The sequence below is a fragment of the Bemisia tabaci genome, chromosome 3, assembly GCF_918797505.1.
Source record: "Bemisia tabaci chromosome 3, PGI_BMITA_v3".
Taxonomy (NCBI): Eukaryota; Metazoa; Arthropoda; class Insecta; order Hemiptera; family Aleyrodidae; genus Bemisia; species Bemisia tabaci.
In genome coordinates this window covers 22,868,731-22,891,093 of record NC_092795.1, presented here as the reverse complement: position 1 = coordinate 22,891,093, position 22,363 = coordinate 22,868,731, and the positions used below count along the sequence as shown (strand labels likewise).

Here is a 22,363-nt window from a genome sequence, read left to right as displayed (position 1 = left end):
ATGTTTCCGATTGTTCAGATTTACGGGAGTTAGTCAAACTGCGTTTCACGTCGCCTAATTTTCTGTGGTGTTTTGTTTTTTTAGCAGAAAACTAAACTACTTGGCGTTTGTGAACTCTCAGTCAATTTACTCTGGATAAAAAGAGCATACTCACAAAATTTCAAGTTTCCATATGACTTAATTTCCTGTTTAAAAAAAGAATCATTTCAGAAATTCAGGCAACGTTTGATGTAGTTACGCTGATTCCGATCAAATACGTACAATTTGCGCTCTTCAATTCATATTAGAAACACTCAATCAGAACTTTCCTCTGGCGGGAAAATCAAAATTGACGTAAAGTTTAGAAGCAATTTAATGATACCGATCAAACTCGACAGCTCGACTAATTGCCCGAGTCAGATATAACAAGACTTTTCTAATTCTTTTGCACGTTGTATTAATGGCCTTGTAGAGAAAAATTCGGCGAAAGAAGATAACCGTTCTATCGTAAAGCACGTCCTGAAAAGAATTTTGTTCCCGATTTGATTCACGAGTTCAAACCTCAGTTTCTTTGTGGGGAGGAAGTTTAATTTGACGGGTAACGGACACTCTACTAATTTCCGCTTACATGAAGAAAAATCGGAAACATTCAAAGACTTTTCGTGATCGGTTATGACTTCACTCTTGTATCATATTTGATATATTTGCACAGTTTCCTCGTCATATCATCGTTGACCAGAAAAAGAAACGTATATTAATTCCTAGGTTTCAAATTGGCTTGGATACTCCAATTGTTAACAAGAATATGTCTGTAAAGCATCCGTCCAAAATTGTGCTGATTTCTACGTGTAATCCGAAAAAAAATTGATGAGCCGGTCAATTTGAGTTTCTGGACGGTTTTCTAGTAAAATAACGATTTGCTAGTGGAAATTTCGCAACGTTGAAAAATAGTCATGTTATTTCCTTTACCTGGGAAAAGATGACAGTGTTTGATCTGTCCGTTAGTCTTATCAGGAACCGATACGATTCACCAATCGGAGATGCTGAATTCAACTTCAAAAGCCTGGTTTACTGTTTGTGACCTCAACGATAAAAACTCGTGAGAAAGGCTGTGCACAAATTTCGGGACAAAAAACGCCCACAAATGCCAAAAGGCCCGGTGGTTTGATGATTATGTTTCTATAAACATACTGTTGAAGAAAAGATGATTAAGGTGATACAATATATTTTGCAATGAAAACCGACTGTACATGTACATAAACACTGATGTACTGATCTGCAGAGGGACATTACTGGGGCACACGTCGTTTCTGTAGTGAGCTAGATATTGTACTCCCTGATAGCGCTATAATTCTAATCTGCTTCATTCAGGGTTCGAAATCACTCGATCTTAATGCAATTTCAAGAGTTCACGCCTTCTAGCAAAGAAATGGACTATACCGCTCGCCACTCATTCGATATTACAGTAAGAAAACCTCTGCTCTCTACGGGTAATGGGGGTTTCATCTAAAACAATTGAGAGTATAATTTTGAATATTTTCTGGGCACAGAGAGGCGGCGTGGCGTCATGCTGGAGAGGGATATTGGCGACCAAATCCATCTTAAATAAGAAGAGGATTACCTCTTTCACTATTTATTACTCGGACAGTGATGATAGGTGACAGGAGACTGGGGTAGAAGAGACCGGATAAGAGAGGAGATCGTGGCTGGATGCAAAGGACCCAAAAGTCACTCGTGCACGGTGTGAAGCTGCGCTGTGCCTGGCGTTGTCATTTTTGCGCATAATCCTACGATTTTTAAACGGGAAAAGTGCAAAAATGAATTGAGGTAATGAGGAGTTGGGTGCGAAAAGGGCATTTCTTGGTTATACGGAAAAACCGTCGATTTTCTTTTATACAACACTTGAAATAGTATCAAATTCATCCAAATGGGAAGATTCTCCGATCACACGAAAAAAGGAACATGAAGATGAATTTCATCTGAAAAACGACAACACTCGCAATAGCGAAGGCGTTAAAAAAGCCTTGCGACACCAATCACGTGACATTGACTCCACATTTGGTACCTGGAACTTTACTCCGAGTCAATAACGCGCTTGTCAAACGTCGCCGAAATGGACTAAATTTTGCCATTAGCAGCTACTGTTTTTGGGCGATGTCAAAAACAGCACATGTGCCGATAGTTTTCCTGTGCAGATAAGTGATTTCATGGCTGAACCTGCCTACTTATAGAATATAGTTTAAACGGTTCGTTGATGCTTCCAAATTTAAACGTCCTAGATTGGCGATTTGAAACAGTCAATTTTTCCTCTTTTACCAATATATGAAGTGCAATTATCAAAGCACCATTTTTTCGCGCACCGTTTTGAAAGGGGAGACTATCCTCAGAGCTTAGATCGAAGTCTTCCGGAAAACTGAAAATTGCTATTTCGACGAATCAGATAGTGAGGTTGTATTTTCACCGTTCACGAGTTTCCACGAAGTTTATTTAAGTAATTCGATGGAGATTCGCCCTTGAACGACTGCCCTACTAAGGTTACAGGCCGTCATGTGAATCCTTCTTTGTTCCAACTATTCCTTGTGAAAATACACAATTCATGGAAAAATATAGAATTATTTTGATGAAAGTTTCAAAGCATTTTATTTGGTTTATGATCTGATTTACTTGAACATTTGTAGTAAATATATTCTTGATGGATTTGAGCGGAATCAGCCCGACTGCATTTCATGTTGCCTATAATTTTCTTCTACTTTATTTTTTCAGAGAATTAAACGAATCAACTCCTTTTAAGTATCCGTAAATTTATCCTAGATCCTGAAAAATATCGCTGGCCAAAGTACGATATCGCACGTATTTCCATTGCAGTGTTTAAAATTTTCGCTTCTATTTGATATTTTATTTAGGAGAGAAGCCACCTTTATAGCTTGAAACTGAATTAGAGTATCCTGCTAATGAAGAAGAGAAATCGTGGCAGTTTTCAAGAAATACGCTGACAAGGTTTTTTAAGCAAAAATATAATAAGACAGGAATATTACAACGTCGTATATACATCGTCGTGTATACGTCGTATATACATTGTTTCACACTTTAGCCAGTAATATACTCCCGAAATTTCAAATTTTAGTGTTGCATAGTTTTCTGTCAAAAAATAAAACAGCGGAGAAAATTAGGAGACATCTAGTGTAGTATGTAGACATTTTCCGATTAAATCCGTCCATTATTTTCTTAGAAAATGATATTATTTCTTTACTCCTTCCTTACACTCTCTTCTCCCTTTTTTTGACCCTAAGGAGGGAGCCATGCCACCTTGACTCCAACCTTGGATCCGCTTTGAATATAGCCCTCAGTTGCCCTAAGCACGACTTACGAAAACCCCCTTTCCGCAAATTGCAAGCCATTTCGATGGTAAAACTCCTAAATCTTGTATCTCTGTTTGCGACGTTTCAGACTTCCTGCCATACTTTTCAAATTGAAAACCCTTCCACGTCATTTCTCAAAAACTTTCGTGTGCGAAGGAAATTCTATGAAACGTTTGAGGAATGATGTTTGCTTGGACCGCGTTAAACAGAGAGGAACCAAGCCACATCAGTTATTGCCAAATTTAAGAGGGCAGTTTAATTTTTAACGAGAGACGTTTGTGCGGATTCCCTCGGAATTTTTAAGGAATTTGCATCGTTCTGTGCAAAAAATTTTTAATATACCTGATTGGACCACATGTAGCAGAAAAGAACCAAGCCACATCGGCTATTGCCATTTAAGAGGGCAGTTTAATTTTTTACGAGAGAACTCTTCCGCAAATTCCACTGAAAATTTTAGGGAATATGCTTCGTACTTTGCAGAAAATTCTCTGAAATTTGCACAAAAATCCGCACAACCATTTTCACGTAGAACATTAAATGGACTACATTTTGCAATTTGGAACTATAAATTATAGCCCGGTTTAAAAACAACGTATGTGCCATTAGTTTCCCTGTGCAAACAAGTGTTTTTCCAGAAGAGCCAGAATTTATAGTTCCAAATTGCAAAATGCGGTCCAAATTGCCTACTTAAATTTGGCAATAGCTGATGTGCCTTGGTATTCCTTTCTGATTAACGCATTCCACTTGTGCTCCTTTCAAAATTAAACGGGAGTGGATATTTTGAAACACCGCAAACGAGATACGCGGTTTCAATGGACTACATTTTGCAATTTGGAACTATAAATTCTGGCCCGGTTTGAAAACAACGTATGTGCCATTAGTTCCCCTGTGCATTTAAGTGTTTTTCCAGAAGAGCCAGAATTTATAGTTCCAAATTGCAAAATTCAGTCCAAATGTGAGCTTTCTCGATAAAGCCGGCATCGGCGGAGCATCCTTGAGGTGGGAGGCGCTAATCAAAAGCGGCCTCTTAGCGCCGTGTCTCGGCCGGGCCCGGAAATTCGCGGAAATTCCAATCCAAGCTCGGGCAGGAGCGTGCGATAAAGGAGAAAAGCTCCTGGAATTCAGCGAATTGGACCGCCAACTTACTTCCACATTCCTTGAGGAGGCAAGGTGCGCCGTCTAAGGGGTGGCGAACACGAGTCACCTCGGGGCACGTCGAGCAGGGTCACTCCGTCGCTTAATATCTTCTCAAAGCGGGGATGCTAGCTCTGCCGCTCTAAGGAAGAACGCCGTATGAACTATCAGCCATCGCCAAATCTCCAAAAAAATCATGAATTTTCTGGAAAATGTTCTGATAGTTTTTTCCAGAAAATTGTGTTTTTAATTTGACCTAAATAGTCTGCAAATTTCAAAAGAAAATACTGGTACACTGAGAAAAAGCTATGGTTTATAAACCTATTAGTGGTAAATATGGAACACCACTAATAGTAGTACCTCTACATATAATAATAGCACATATACCTTAGTTATGGTCTCTGTACCTTAATTAGGTACAGAGACCATAGTATGGTTCACAGACCGAGAATTATTAGTTTATTTACGACTATTATAGGTGTTCCATATTTACCTCTAATAGGTTTATAAACCATAGTTTTTTCTCAGTGTAGTGCGCTTTCCCAGACCTTAGCCTAGCCTGAGCTTCCGTAGGCGTAGGAGACGCAGGTTGGCGCCCAGTTCACTGGAAAAAAAAAAACACATTGGATCTAGAGTCCAGACTCTTAAAAACATCGACAAGAAAAAATATTCTTGATTCAATCAGATTTAAGCTTAAATCAAGAACCAAGCCTCTTAATTTGAGCGGATTTCCTTTTAATTTAAGCTTAAATCTGATTGAATCAAGAGTCCTTTTTCTTGTCAATGTTTTCACGAGTCTGGACTCTAGATCCAATGTGTTTTTTTCCCAATGTTATTATTGCATTTTTCTAGAGTTACGTAAAATCCTGTGTCCTCTTAGCCATGTGACGGGAAGAGTGATTTTCCTCCGTTACAAAAATGGCTTTCCTCAAATTAATGACTTCCAAAACGACTTTCTTCAAAAATAAATAATTTGTAAGAGGAAATTTGACAACTCTGGAATGTTCATACGGTGGTTTTCCTTAGCACGGTAGAGCTCTCCTCCGGTCCATTTCATGCCGAGGTAAGTTCACGATGGCGGAAGTTGTGGTATTACCGCGGAAAATGGTGCATGTATGAAGGGGGCTTGAAGGGAATGGGAGCCGAATTTTTAAGGAGAGCGTTAAAACGAAATTTGGTTCGAAAGAGGTGTCTGAAAAATCGGCCAAAAATGCCCAAAGACATTTTCGAATTTTGAACGCTTGACATGATGGTGTAATCCCGAGACGCCTTAAACTGATCGCGGTTTTACTTAGAAATTCCATATTGCGACGTTGCCATTGTTTTAAGTGAAAACCTTTGAATATCTATAACTACTCTGCGTATCTCAACCGATTTCACTGGGTTGCACTTACGCGATTTTAACGGTTCTTTGTAGGGATTTTCTTATAAAAACTATTTATGCATAACCGAATACCCATATTTTTTCTATTTTCACTAAGCTCCTCCAAACCTCTTCCAAATTTTTTCTGTGCTGTTTTGTTGTTAGGCAAAACGTTTCTACGGATCTGGGTGTTTCCTTGGAAATTTTAAAAACCACCTAGTGCGACACACCAGAGTGGCAAAATTTCATGGAAAATAAAATATTGAATAAATTTCACATAAAATATTTTGTGAAATTTCAGAAATTTATGAAATATATTGAAAAATACTGGTTCCTTTTCGTGTTTCGCAAAATGCACAGATTGTGGCTTTCTTCTATTTTCGTGTGTTTGAGTGCGGGTTGCATACTCCAGCCCCTGAAAAATATGAAGTAGTTCACAGACTTATGAAATTTCATGAAATATTTCACTGAAATTTCCAATCTTTCATTTCTTCCTTACGTTTCATGCCACCCTGCGACACACAAAAAGAAATAAAAAAATAAAAAAAAATAAGAAATAAACGGATCCCATATTCCGAATTATTCTGCTTCCCTTACGCGGGAGTCACATGACTCCGTGACCGCGAAACCCACCGGAGACGTGGAATTCCGCGATGTCCATCCGGTACTCGGGGTCGGGGATGCATCTGCATAATGGGACTGCGACATCCGTTTCATCCGTTTCATCGGGCAAATGCGCGAATGGATTAAACTTGAAAGCGAGAGTGGCGCTGCAGGCGCTGCCCACGAGTCCGAAGGTCACCTAATACAAATACGTATCATTATACATTAGCATGCGTATCTTTTTGCGCGTGGGTGCGCCCTAGCCCCGGCCGCGGCGCGTCATTGAGGCGTCTTTTCTGGGCGCTGCGCCTCTCGTCTCGCCAAGTCCCCGCGACATTGACTGCTCGAACCCGAAATCATCTCTATTTCCAATGGACCGTCGGATAAAATGAGAGTGGACCATAGAAGCAAATATACATAGTCTAAAAGTAGTTCGCGTTCAGCAGAAAGGAACCAAGCCACATGTGCAATTGCCAAATTTAATTGGGAAGTTTAATTTTTTTATGTGAAAATGGTTGTGCGGATTTTTGCGAAAATTTCGGTGAAATTTGTGCTCAGTACGATGCAAATTCCTTAAAAATTTCAAAGGAATCTGCACAAACGTTCTTTCTTTCGTTAAAAATTAAATTGCCCACTTAAATTTGGCAATAGTCGATGTGGCTTGGTTCTTTGCTGCTAAATGTGGTCCAATCAGGTGTAGGTATTAAAAATTCTTTTGAAAAAATTCAAAATGATAGTAAGTTAGCTAAAAATAAAGCCTTTTCCGAAACAATTTGAAATCGAGACCGATGAACAGCTCGAGAAAACGAATAATATCACTTTAACTAAATATGAAATACATTCAACATTTTGCGATAAGAATCTACAATCTCTGATATGCGGAAAAGGGCGTCTAGAAGGTGGTTAGAAGATATGCGACTGATGAAGTCTCGAGAATGGCAACCTCGCGCCGCACCCTCTGTAGATCGATTCCTGATCGGCAATTGCAGGCGTTACTTAACGTTGAAACAAAGTAGGAAGACGTTCTTTAGAGCGAATCTTCTAAGAACTGGCTGAGAATATGACTCGGCAAAACAGTAGCTCACTTCCAACGTATACGACATTAGTGATAACGCTCAACAGCTTAAGAGCGGAGATTTTTTTATGAAATTGCGTCCATATTCTTGTCAGATGAATTAATTATGCACAATGGGTCTGTTGCATGCAAGAGATACAGCCGCGCGAATAGACTTTTAAGAGGTTAAATGACACGAAAATTACGATGGTCTCATTAAAAAAGTCTGAAATACACTCCTTACTGCGCAATTTGCGTTGTTAGGAACGCGCTTTTTCAAATTTCCCGCGTCTGGGGGCAGTTTTCTAATCACCGGAAACGAGCAAACGGCGGCTCGGTGATTTCCGGAAGATGCCGAGTCGTTGTTGTGTTGTTGTTGTTATTTTTTCCTTCAGTTTGTTTACAAACCCAACGTGATCTCTTATGGTCCATGTACGCTTTATGTGGTAACGAAATCGATCAACTTTTAAATATCCAACGCAATCCTTCTACATTTCATTTCACGATATCACGAGCTCTGATTTTTAGGTTATGTTGTCAGTTTTAGTTGACCGGAAATAGCCGGGAGTTGCCGTTAGAAAACTGCCCCCAGACGCAGGAAATTTGAAAAAGCGCGTTCCTAGCAACGCAAATTGCGCAGTAAGGAGTGTATTTTAGACTTTTTTAATGTGACCATCGTAATTTTCGTGTCATTTCGTGTGTAAAAAGTCTATTCGCACGGCTGTATCTCTTGCATGCAACAGGCCCATTGAATTAGTACTTTGAAAAGAAGCAAGAATTTGCAAGATTTTTCTCAACCAATTTTGGCACCTTGCTTTACATAGTGCCCAAGAAACCAGTGCTTTATTCCGTCCACAGCTAGGACGCCGTAACTTTATTCTAACCGTTTTAAATTTGTTTTCAGCGTAAGGTCCTGTTACTTACACGAAAACCAACAAACATTCATCCTTTACATTTTTAGTGGGTTTGTTACTTACAATTGAAAATTTATATGAAAGAAATGAAGCATTACGGAAAATAGGTTTTTATTGAATCGGACAGTATGTAATGTAGGGTGAGTAAATGGAAAATCTGTACGAGAGTTACAGCGTTTTTGCTTTGAATGGTAAAGCGGTTATAGGTAACTCCAAATGCGAAATACGCAGCTTACAAAAGCTTAAAAAAAGCATAAACCACATAGAGCGTAAGTAATTGTTTGTTTCTCATGAGAAATTTTTCAATTTACTTAGGTCCAAGATGAAACGGTTCGCGGGAAAACCCACCATGTCGAGAAATTCACGTCTGAGCTGTACTTACATTGCTACTTAGTCTGGAAAGCGTGTTCTCAACATTTTGAGACAAAAAGCACTCAATAATGTAAAACCACAACTGGTTTTTAAGCCATTGAAGCCAATTTACATACCAATTCATAAACTTCAACCGCATCCTAACATAAGTCTGTGGCACACGCAACTGCTCTTAATACGCTAAATAAACGGAGAAAAGCACTTTATACAAGCTATAAAATAAGGAATCAATTCTGGGCCATCTGATATTAAATTTGCAGTAAAGTTTGTCCAAATCCACTTCAAACTTTACCAGAAAGACCAAAAAAAGACTCAAAGTTTTGTGGAGACGACTTCCAGTAATCTCCAGAAACTTTAATTATCGATTGGAGGTCTTATTGAAGCTTCTCTCCGGCATAAAATATAGCATGAGATTATTTTCATTTTTTATTTGAAGATGAAAGTACGCGCCTTCCCACCTAACATTCCATAGTAACTACCAACTAAGGAGCAACAGCTGTTTAAGGTTAAAACTGGTTACTTAAGTGGGCGAGAGTCTTTGAGTGTGCGGGGCAAATGAAGATTACATAACATAAAGAATGCCAAAGGAAAAATTTACAAAAATTACGTGTAATTTCCTCGTACTACAGAGCGTTTTAGAAGGTTTGAGGATGAGGAAGTCATCCAGAAGACTCACAATTTGGTGCCTTATTTATTTGATATATATATCATGACTAAATATTCATGTATGACTAAATATTCGACATTGACTTAAAATTTTTTATTGAATACTTGCTCTAAAGAAAGCAAATAATTTGATAGGATCCAAGAATTTGAAGTTGAAATGTATGATTTATTTAAAATGAAGGGTTCTTGGCTGATTAACATGAGAACAATAATCAATTTTCAACCTGAGGGCTGATTGTTGAAATTGTTAGATAAAGGAATAGACAAAGAAGACATAGGGAGTCTGGAGGATCCTATTAATTGAAATGGTTGGTTCCTATCGACTCAAGGAGAAAATTTTCGAGTAACTATAGGATCTCTCGTGGGTTGCCGCTAATTAGTCTACTATCTACTTCCAGGTCCATTGCAACAACCCGCTTCCACCAATAGGATCCCTCCATATCTTTTTTGACTTCTTTGTCTATAGCTTTGACTATCAATTTCAACAATCAGTCCGCAGGCGTAACAAAAAGAAGTCGATTTTTGAATGAATGGATTAAAATTGGCATCTAAAATAAGTTTTCAGGGGCAATCCATTCGAAAAAATGTGGACATAAGGAGATGAAGTAAAGATACGAGAAAGAAGTTGCGAGTAGGATCTACTTACAAAGAGTCTCTTAGGTTGTACTTCAACCTCGCAAGAGGACTTGAGTAGCCGATCATTATTTCTTCAAAACAACTCCTTGAAGTTTTTCTGGAGTGTAGTTCGGGGGTATGTTTTTGCGCTCGAGGGCACAAGTTCCGAGATAAGTCGAAAAAATGAGAGGGGACATTTTCGCTGTCCTTCGAAGAGTTGCGAAGATAAGTTATTCGCTCGAAAACATGGGCCTGGGGATGAAAGAGGGGTGTTTCTTGCGAAATACAATTAAAATGAGTAATTCTCCTTTAATGTCATCGAGCTAAGCTCGACTTCGCGACAAGGCCCGGGAGTGAATTGGAGGGGACTGACTCCTTCACAAAATTTAATTTCGCAACTTTGATCTTTTGGATTAAGGGTGCAAAAGTACTTTCTCGGAGACGCGGGAATTTTCCGGAGGTGCGTGTGAAAAAAAGTTTAACGAGGGAAACTCAAGGTTGAAAGATCAGTGATAAAGTTGAACTGGTGTCGAGCCCAAGGATGTTCCGCAATTATTACTAAGGATTATTTGGTATATTTTGTGGCACGTGGATTTCAATGTTCTGATAATCAAAGTCGCACTTTCAAAATCTGTTATTTATAACAATGGTTTTCATGTCCGTTTTAAATATTTATTGAAACGTTCACCAAACTCTTTTACATTCAGAAGTAGTTGAAAGCTGTTCAAATGCGGTTTTGCGGACAGAAGTATCGTTCGGATATTCGAAGGAGTAGACCGAGGCAGTTATATTTTTGATCCATTATCGTCATTGTTGACTGTAGTTGTACCACTTTACGGGAAATTGTAACCGAAGTTAAATGTACAATTTTTCATCGATCATACAAAAATATTTTTAAGAGCTATAAACCCCGAACATTAGAAATTACTTTTAAAAACCCCTCAAATAAAACCGTTAACAATTTTGTTTTAGAACCCCGTTTTTAAATATTTATCGGGTGATATTTACATGAAGAAGTCATCAAAAATTACTATTTTTGGATTTTTTCCTAAATTTTCTCAGAACATTTTACACGTGGTTACGGAACTGTGGTAGATTTTACCCCAAAAAAAATCCGCACTTATTTTACTTGAATATTACATATTGTAAATTTTACTTATTGTTCTATTTAAAATTGATTGTTTTGCATGAATTTGAATGGAGAAAAAATGGTGTTACCAACTTGCAAATATCACGAGTGGAGTCTCCCGAATCTAGTCTTCACGCCGGGGACTTTTTCGCTGTTATCGTAGGCCTCGGGGACGGTATCGACGAGTATGGAAACATTTTCACAAGGACCTTTTAACTTTTTGCTAATACATTTTTGTCATTAAACGGACCTTTCGGAGAAATCCACATGCTCCCGGGCCTTGACAGCCCATTCTCCGGGCTAATTTCCACGAGAAAGTAAGATCCAAACGAGGAGGTTCGCAGAAATTCCGGGGACTTCCCGCCTCTTCGCACTTCGATCTTTCTCCGGAATCCTCCATTAACTAACCCTTTTTTTAAACTAATTTCACGGCGTTAAGGGTAAGAACAATACCTACATCTCACCATGACACCTAGACAGAGTATATGTGTCTGAGGGTAGGAGAAAATTCTAGACTTGCGAATCGTCGGAACTTTTGTCTTAAGAAAGTTTGCCGTATTCCTACGAAAAATGCCGCTTTCATCGAGATGCTCTGTCGACTTTTTAATTGTATCTAATCCACGTGTCATGTGCCTATGTAGGTGTCAAATGTACTTTAATTGACGTTGACTGTAATGGATGATTTCTTTAGCTGACCAAAGAACGGGCAGCTTCCTTACTTTGTAAAAACTTGCGACGAAAAAAAATTTAGGTTAAATAAGCCGAAAATTGATTGTCAGCCCGGAATATTTGGTTTGTCAAATCAAACTTTCAGGACACATACACAAACGCACGTCCAGTTTGGTTTGTATAACCATTTACTTTCCTTTAGTTTGCTTCGATTCAGCAGGTACACTATTTTTGAATGTTATCATGCTGAATGCGCCCAGTAGAAATACGTTCATTTACACGATCCGAGCCTGCCAGGCGTTCGGTTGCGTGCTTCAGACCATGTGGTTTGCAAATATTGCTAAACTACTTTAGAACAATTTCAATTATACCTATTAGATTCTGAAGTTATGATATCAAATCACACAATACGGATTCCTTTCAACAGCGAATTCAAGCCATTTTTTTCTCACGTAGGGTGAGAAAGTATGGATTTTCTGTTTCTTGAGGGTGGATATTTGACGCGTTTCCATTTGCCGCCAAGATGAACTATATCTTAAATCAAGCAAAAAAGATTCTCATATCAGCATCAAGCAGAAACCTGCTTGATTCGAGAGAAAATATTCAAATGAGAGTCATTTTTTTCTCTAGTGTGTGAAAATTGGTCATAGATTTTCTTTTCCTCTAGGGTGTATTAAAAGGGGAGCGTTTACGCATTTGCCGTCAAGATGAGCTGTGTCTTGAATCAAACAGAACAGATGCTTATACCAATATCAAGCAGAAACCCACTTGATTTAACAGGAAATCTTTTTATCAACAAATACAAGCCATTTTTTAGTTGAGCGTGCAAAAATTGTTAGGTTTTCTTTTCCTCGGAGGAAGATTGAAAAGGGCGTATTTACCTGCATGAAAGGTAATCTCAGTGGTGGATAATCACTCCTTGGGGTCACTTGACACAACACTTGGCGACACAGGGCACATGCGACACTTGACGCGCGCGGGAACGATAACACGCGGCTCGCTCGGATGCTCGGACTCTCGATGCTCGCGCGAGTTCGCTCGCAACACTGGTCGGCTGCCCGCGTCGCGCCGCTACGCCGGGCCGGGCCCCCGGACCCCCCCGGCCCCCGGCCCGTAGCCCCGGTGGCGAGTGGGCAGCCAGTCGCCGCGCCGCGCCGCCCCGGTCCAGTTGCCCGCTATGCTGCCAGCTTGCAGGGAAGGGCTCCTACAAGAATCACCTGAAAAATTGGCTTCGAAAAACATTTGTTTAGACTAGAAAAAAATTGTCATCGATTTACCTACAGCAAAAAATGAATTAAATTGCATTCTTCCATTCACTGAAACCAAAAAAAAAAATAAATAAAAAAAAAAAAAAAAAAAACACATTGATCTAGAGTCCAGACTCTTGGAAACATTGACAAGAAAAAGGACTCTTGATTCAATCAGATTTAAGCTTAAATCAGTAGGAGATCTGCTCAAATTAAGAGGCTTGGTTCTTGATTTAAGCAAAAATCCGATTGAATCAAGAGTATTTTTTCTTGTCGATGTTTTTAAGAGTCTGGCCTCTAGATCCAATGTATTTTTTTTCCAGTGTTTAAGAACATTTTTAGTGTTCTTGATAAGAAAAAATTGTAAGCCAAAGCCTTTTTTTTATAACCTTTCTATTTTATGAAGAGCTAAAATATAGTACAGAATGTTGGAATTCCTTTAGCCAACGTGCGTTAAAAATTCAGAATAAAGCTGATATCTTAATAAGAGATGGGAAAAGCTCACACACAAGCACAATTTTCCCTCAGCAATTACAAACAGCGTATCTTTTTGAGGGAGAATTGTGCTTGTCTGTGAGCTTTCTCCCTCTGTATAGAGATATCAGCTTTATGCTGCATTTTTAACGCACGTTGGCTAAAGAAATTCCAACATACTGTATTACGACCCGTGCGTCCAACGCAATCAGTTTGTATGAAATAAAGAAGGTTAATAGGTACTGCCTTAACAAGAAAGGGCATAGGATGCTGGAGGAAAATGGGCTTTTACCATACGTCGTTTTACTTCAATTTATACTCTACGAGTTTTGAGAAAAAATATGATGCAAAGATTATGACAAACATTGGCGCATTAAAGAAGTGGGATCATATGGTGTTTATGAGACGCACTATGGTCAGTCCAAGTTGAAGGGTGGTTCTTTTTTTTGAGTCTATTTTTCATCGGCTCTGAAATGCAATCTCCTTCAGCAGGGCAGAATAAATGAGACCGCCCACAAGAAAATTGACAGTGGTCCACGAACACATGAAATTGAGATATTAATACCTATGGGTGGGTATGGAAGACAGCTCTACGAAAAAATTCATTTACGGCACATACGAGAGTTCTCCGTCAAAATTGCAACACAAAATCATCCAAAGCGCTCTGTACAGAAAATTCTGCCTTTGCGGATTACAGTAAAAGTCGAAATTTTGAACTTAATGCCCATGATATGAAACTCACTCTCTTTGTATCTCGAAGTCTGAACTTTCGAAAGTCTCCAACACCTTCACCTCGACCGGCAACGCGGCAAAAGGTGAAGCTCAGCCGTCACGGTCCTAAATTCGGAACTGGCAACACGTGGGTATCCGTGATAAACCGCTTCTCCCCGCCCCCTTTCAGGTGTGGGATGAGGGGGTGGAGGTTGGCCCGACGCCGACACTGGGTCCACCGCATTTATTCGTTCACTTATTGAATCATTTGTTCCTGTGCTTCGGCGGGTGGGAGCCCCCTCCCCCCTCCCGGGGAGGGGTTTGTTTTGTTTTGTTTACAAATTTGCAAACCGGTGCGGTGGTGCGCGGATGCTCCCGCGATGACGTTCGCGACAGGTGACGTCATCAGTTGATTCGGCCGATTGGATTAAGATCTCGGCGACGTCGCAGTGACGTCACGTGTTGATCCGGCCGATGAGATTAGCGTTCAGACGTTCAGCCTCCGACGGGGAGACTGACATTTCCGTACGCAAGACCTTTCGTTGACGTTTCCGCACGATTTATATCTGTAAATGTTACTTTTCCTTAAAATTTTGACCGAATTTTAGGAATAATTTAAACGCAACTTGCTACCTAGGCACTCCTGCCGTGGCTGGCCGTGCATAGCTGAAATGACTAAATTTTCGAAACCGAGCACTCTTCAAAATTTCAAAAAATTTCGTAAAAAATGAATAAAAATAAACAAAAATCCACTATAACTGCTGAATTTGCCCTACACTCATAATACGATTGACGAAGAGCAGTAAGTGCGGAGAAAATGACGTCATTTTTGACAAAGCAGCAGTGTGTCCACGTTTCCGCGGACGGAGATACCTATTCGATGAAATTTATCTTTCGAAGATTCATTCTCTAGATCAATTATTTGTTGACTTACCGTTCTCTTCTGTAATACAGAAGACTTAGATCACCACCAAAATAATTGGTAAAAATGGCGTGAGGGGGGGGGGGAACTCATCTTGTATTTACCGTGGGATTACAAAGTCTCTGGTATCTTTTTTTTTCAATTAACACTTCAATAGTATTGAAACATCCCTGCCTTCTATTTTTTAGTTCTACGTCTTCTTCTAAAAAGACGCCAAAAAATTCATTTCGGCTTTATAACCAAGCTTTCATAACTCTGTGTGCATAGGTCGCCGGTACTTCGCAATGTAATGTCACTTTACCGCGTTTCTCGTGGAGTAAGTGACGGACGTGTTACGAAGAGCTGTCTGCAGCCGCTAAAAATCGAATATAAACTCGATTTGACAACAGCGTGGAGCAATTCTCGGCTATTTTCGGCGTCCCAAAGTCACGGGCTCACGCTCAGTCATCCTTTGAAACGGACATAGTTAAAGCAGGAGAAAGTATATCCGGTCGAACATAAGCCGTGAGATCCATAGGGATACTTGCATGACAGGGCTCATGTTACAGTTGATATAGTTCGTTTTGATTTAAATGCGTCCAAATACAGTGGTGCCAGTATTGCGCAAAATCTGGAACTTTTAACTCAAACAATCGGACTGTGGTGACATTTCAGATATTTTTATTTAATGCTTAATGAATTAATTTTTGTTTCTTTAATTCAACGTTTGACGCATACACACACAGTTTTTTGCCTTGATGTCAAAACTAGCGTAAACAAGAGGCTGAAGGATTGGGTTCTAACTTTGAACCATCTAAGTTAAAATTTGATGACAATATCGTAAAGTGAGGTTTTTTCCTCATGAATTAAATCATGAGCTTTAGAGGCAAAATTTCAGTGGCGTTTTTGAATGAGAAAATTAAGAGAAGCCAAATAACACGGATTCTTAGAGGGTACGAAGATTACGCAGAGCTTGGCACTACTTCCCCTTCATTTCATCGAGTAGGAAAGAAATCAGTCAGATTATGAGCATAGCGTCACTCGTGCATATGATTCACCTGACACAGCAAATTAGGTTAAATTGAGATGAGCTGTCTCAGTTTTGATACATTTTGTGCTAGTTCTACATTCGACATTTCCAATGGAGGCCGTATACGTTCCTCTTGTATTTTTGTGAATGTTGTGCATATTTTTCTTTGAAATTTTCAGAGGTTTTAGAACAAATTGCGAACGAAATTGTCTGAAAATTTGAAGAAAAATACTCACAATTTTTTCAAAAATTTCGTTTTATATTGAAGGAAGTATGACGACGCCTGAAGGTTCATACGGCGTTCTTGTTTAGCACGGGAGTATTGATACCCACCCGAAAACAGAGACGCGATCCGGCAATAGATGCGCGTCGAGATTTGTGAGGCTCGTGGACAAATGAGCTTTTGATCGCGGAGGCAAACGCGAATTTAATCGCGTGCCCTCACTGCAGTGAGTCGAGTGTTCAGCAGAGATTCACTCCTGAATTCCGAAGGCAGGACTTACAAAAAATCCTGCCGAATTTCCATCGCAAACTGTCTGGTGCGCAGTCGGGAGCATCGATGTTCCCTTTCTGCAGACTCTAGGCACTCCGCACCCGGAGAAGGATTTTCTGTCAGTCCTCGCCTCAGGCAGAGATTCAGCCCCTGAGCTCTGAAGGAAGGGCTGACAAAAACTCCTGCGGACCAAGACGGAATCTTTTAAAGTGAAACGTCCCTTTATGTAAAAGAAAAATCTGCACAATTGCTCTTCTTTTATTTATAGGGTACGGAATTCGAAGTAAAACGACCGTAGGCGTGAGGAATACAAAAAATACTAATAGGAAATTTCAAAATTACTCTTTGGGGCCGTCCATAAATTACGAAAGGCAATTTTTCCGATTTTTATGACACCCCCCCCCCCTCTTCTATCGTTTAAATGCATAATTTAATAAAAAAATGGTGTTGAAACAAATCGGTATTGTTTTAAACATTACTAATCGCTGGTAGGAGATCATGAAAAATAACAGTTGTATTGAAAAAATAACAGTTTTTAAATTCAAAAAGTTCAGAAAAATTACATTTTAACCAAAAAACATTAAACGTCTAAAAAACGAAATTTGGACTAGTAAGTCTTTAAATTAACGGAATTTGGAAGAAACAAAATTTTTGCGTTTGGCTTACGTATAGGCATAGGTAAGGCACCTCTGGACCTCCTCCCGGCTCCCTGTAGGTAAGTGCATTAGGTACGTAATTTGCGGACGGCCCCTTTGTAAAGGCATACTTACATTTATTTGTTTATACTGCCCACTAATGTTACATTTATTTCTGTCTTCGGAGTCTGCTTTTTCCTCTAAAAAAAATTATTGGACGGTCTACGTAAGATTAGGGCCCTACACCCTAGGTCCAGAGGTTTCTCTGCAAGAGGAGCCCTTTTCAATTACGTGCGCAAAAATGCACGCCTCACTCTTATTTTATGGAAAAAAGTATTTCTTTACGGCCACTCGCGGCATTTATGACATAATGTGTAATATAATGACATTAAAATATTGTCGAGTTGGGGCGCGAACAGCGGACCTCCCACTTCAGAGGCGAGCGCTTTGACACAGGGCTACAGCGTCAGTTGAAAAACGGTGTCATAATTGCTAATACATAAGTGCAATTAAAGTTCTCTCTTTCTCCACCAGAGCTGAGAGCATACACGCATCGGTGTCACGCTCCCGCTTACTGATGATCTGCGGCAGGATTTTCTGTAAGTCTAGCCTTCCGGGCCAAGGGTGAATCTCTGCTAAACTCAAACGCCCACTGCAGTTAGCAAATTCGCGACAAATTGCGCCAGGAGTCACCGAGCGGAACAAGAGAGTGCCGCCGCACAGTGGATCGAGTCAATTAGAGAGGTCCGGCATGAAATTTTTGACTAAAATTGTAAATTTTGATGGTTATTTCGTCATATTTTTAAATTTTAAGGGGTGCTTTAAGAAGACAATTGTACGAGGGAACCAATAAAACCACTTTTGGAACTTCAAAGTTTTGTATAAACGGAGTTATAAGCGTTTAAAGTTTCTAAATTTTGTCCGACCTCTCCTATTGACACGATCCACTGTGCGGCGGATCGTTTTGCCTCGGTGGGATGTCCCGCGTTTCCTTTGATTCATAGTAATGATTTTAATATTAGCTACATGCTCTCGCATTTCGACCTGCCGTAGCCGATGTAAGGATATAAATGGACCGAGTTTATCAAAAAGGAACCAACCCACATTTTTGGGAAAATTGAGTTAAGAATGTTTTTGAGTTTCAATAGCCGTGCATTTTTTCCTGCCAAAAACTGAAAGTCTGAAAACAGAAATTTGCTTGTGAAAAGAGGGGTAAAAGTTTTTTTCCTATAAAAAAAAGAGAGAAAAAATCAGAGTTTTTCTCGAAGGAAATAGCCCAGGAATGCTGCCGTGCTAAGGAAAAACGCCGTATGAGCCTTCAGAAGTTGCGAAATTTCCTGTGATAAAACAAGATTTTCCTGGTAGACTTATGAATATTTGGACCAAGTTTATCAGAAATGAACCAACCCACATTTTCGAAAAAAATGAGCTAAGAATTTTTTTTAGTTTCACTAGCGTGCGTTTTTTCCTGCCAAAACTGAAAGTCTGAAAACAGAAATTTTCTTGTGAAAAGAGGAGTAAAAGTTTATTTTTACATTGAGCCTTAAGCGAGAATATAACTTCAGACCAGGGCCGGATTTACCTACTTGCCGCTCATGGGCCGCCTGTTTTTTGCCACCCCCTTCTCATTCGTTTCGAAACATCGATAAAAACCATCAAGTGAACGTGCCGGAGGAGGTGGGGTGCATAAGATGCGTTTACTCGTGTCGGACACATTTTTTGCGAAAGCCGTGTCAGTACTAGGTGAAGTTTACGGAACTTTGGACGAAAGTTAAGTTCCGTGAACCTATCTCTGTGTGGACAAGACCTTCCATTTATAAGAAATGAAACATTCGCCGCCGCGCCACGCTGACCGCACTGTTTTTGGTGCAATGCTTAGTGTTCATGCAGTCTTGCAGGCGCCATGCGTTTCGCGCTGACCGCACTGTGTTTGGTGCAATGCTTGAAGTATTCATGGAGTCTTGTAGGCGCTATGCGTTTCGCACTGACCGCACTGCGTTTGACGCAGTGTGTGAGGTATCCCTGCACTCTTGTAGGCGCTAATATTTATTACATGCCGACCGCCGCGGGCCGCGCCGAGGGCTTCTCCTATTCATCTCAAGTTCTCGTCATCATTGCTCTCTGCGCCGCGCCGCGCCGCTCCAGGCCAAATTGCATGTTAACTCCGCATGTTAACTGCTCTCTTAACTCGACTTATTGAAGGTGCTCTCGTATCACCGAAAGACGACAAAATTATACATTTCTATACTCTCAGGAAATGAGAGATTTTGTCTCTTCTCATTGTAATTTTTTTTCCTGAATCCGATTTTTTTTATACCTACATTTAAAGAAATGACAAAATTTGCCGCCATGGGCCGCGGCCCATGTGGCCACCCCCTGCATCCAGCCCTGCTTCAAACCTCTATTTTTCAGTTTCAACTTAATGTGTGTTGATTCCTTTCTGATGAACTATGTCCAAATATGAGTTTGCTCCTCCAAGATCAACTGAATGAATCTGATGTTACTGAAAACTTCTGAGAGAAAACAATACATTAGATTTGTCGTCGAGATGCGACTTTAATGAGTTAAGACTTCCTTTTCTCTCCGTAGTTCCAAAAAACATACCCCCATCAAGGGGCCCTTTTCCCTCCCAAAAATGTGTGCTCGAACATGGTATAACTCAATACCAGTAACCCCCGAAAAAGGGTTATTGAGCCTTCAGTTCCCCCAAAACATTGTCTTTACTCGCTTATGGCGAACACTATTTTACTAAAAACACCTATGCGATGAGTGAACCGAGGAAATCAGAATGATCGACCCGATCTAATCTGATTTTATTCGAAAAGAAAGATCGAATAAATTCGATTAGGGGAGGGGGGTGATTATTCTACATCGACATTATCGTACACCGAGTTTATATGGAGAATGTAAGAGATTTTTTTTCAAAGAAACTTTATGACATTTCTTCCATTTTTGCACTTTTATTCCATTGGATGTTTTGGTTGGAGCAGCTCAAATTGTTCCTAAGAGACATATTTTTTAAAATTTCCCCGAGGGGACCTTCCAAAACTTCAAAAATGGAGCTAAAAGCGGGCCTGATGATACAGAGTGGCCAACTTAAGATCATTTGCCACAGTAAACTAGCCTGGGCTTCCCGTTGCTCCATGCAGCCTCACTCTTAAACCAAACGCATATTTAAAAAGGGAATTTAGAACGGACGAACTCTATTTCCGCATATGCAATCGTCTTTAGGACCCGCACATATAATCACGTGCTGCGGCTTGAAGACGAATGTAGGGGAAATTGCGCCGTTCCCTCATAGTTTACCACCCAGTTTGCCTTTCTGCATCGCACGAAAATATACCGCTCTATTTCTTTAAAGAGGGTTTTTATATGCGCGACTTGAGGCATGAGTGCTTTAAATAGCACCAAGTGTGTTCTTTATTTCTCGAGTAAGCGTCGTAAATTGAGGGATAAATTCATCGATTTCTGCGTTATTTTCAGAGTTTTCGTCGTTTTTAGTGATGACGTCATAGCGACGTGCTGGCAACAATCAAGTGACACTGAGGCGTTTTTTGTTTCCGATCGGAGCGTATTGAAGCTCAAAGGACTAAATGTTCCACACAAACCCTATGTACGTAGTTCCTTTTAGCTTCACTGGCGTGGCGTGAACAATCGATTATCGATATTTCCCTATTTGAAGCTATAGTAAAGAATCGATTACTAAGGTGTTCGTTACGAACACCCTGGCTATCGATTCTTTTCCATGGGTTTAAATGGCAGACTGATGGATATATCGCAAAGCACGCCAAGCCACTGTTTAACTTAAGTACATTCCATTCGGGTCCTCCCGATAGTCCAAAGTAGAGTCCAAATAGGGGATTAATCAGTAATTTAAAATATAATTTCTTTATACTAAAACTCGTCGGATACTCGAGACTTGAAAAAAAAATGTTTTGGCCACCTTTGAGCCAAATATAATTTCACGGCTTGTTTTGTTTTTTCCTGATTGTTCTCAGATACATTCCCCGAGAAACCGGATCTGTGAAACTGCCGATGTTTGTTTTGAGCTAATACTACGTCAAATTAAACATTTGCGTCATTTTACGCACATTTTTGGCAATAAAAATTCTAACAAGCACGTCATGTATTTCAAAATAACAAACCTTGAAACTGGACAAATTCTGGAATTTTAAAATTCCGGTACCCAATGTTGCGTGAGATTGCGTGAGGTTGCTAAAATAGCAGCCAGAATTCGGAAACAAGTCTTTAAAAATTTTGGACAGGAATTTGCGTTAAACTGTTTTACTTTGTAAATACTGTAATTTCCTAAGACAGAGCACTTGCACCATTAATTTTGGAAATAAAACCTCAATAATTTCCCGATAAATCTAATTGTTCTCTAAATTCCACGAGAGACACATATTATTATATGTATTTATTAATTAAAGTCTAACTTTTACTCAGAGTCGAACTTACTTCTGCTTATTTTTACACTAGTAATTTACGGCAGCTCAAGTATAGAGAAAAAAAATTGGCCTCCGGCCAATTTATGCGCGGCGCTTCGCGCCGCGTACCGGCGCTACGCGCCGGCATTTGGGGGGCTTCGCCCCCCCCATCCGCTTAGCGGATTGGTGCGGGGACCGCACGGGACTTTCTCGCTCGAGCCGGCGCTTCGCGCCGGCATAGACACTTTTACTGGAATATTTAGAAAAATACTGCCAATTTTACAAAATCATAAAGTTTGATTGGAATTTTGATCACAGGATAATAGTTATGAAATTTTTATTCAAACCACTGAACTTTATTGTAAATGTCTTCGCGATATGTGATGAATTCATATATTCGGCCTCGACTTGTTGATTTTATGAGGCATCTTCAATTAAATATGTAATTGATTAACAAAGTCTCCTGTCAAAGATGGCGATCCGTAAAAATCTTAGCTTTTCTACGATTCATTAGGATCCATTAGATTCATTGACATCATACTTCAGATACGATTTTATATTATAATCTCTCCTTAAGCACGGTCAAAA

At 39.8% G+C, this 22,363-nt stretch overlaps 1 protein-coding gene across 3 annotated transcripts in view; it reads right to left on the bottom strand.

Moving 5' to 3' along the window:
* Nucleotides 1-12,924, bottom strand: part of LOC109029951 (uncharacterized) — a 95,003-nt gene extending 82,079 nt beyond the window's left edge. For 2 of the 3 annotated variants that reach the window (XM_019040676.2, XM_019040675.2), the window contains exon 1: nt 12,739-12,924. The gene's annotated coding sequence lies outside the window, so the exon portion shown is untranslated. The remainder of the gene's footprint in view (nt 1-12,738) is intronic. The other variant, XM_019040677.2, reaches the window with a different exon arrangement.
* Nucleotides 12,925-22,363: the final 9,439 nt, after the last annotated feature.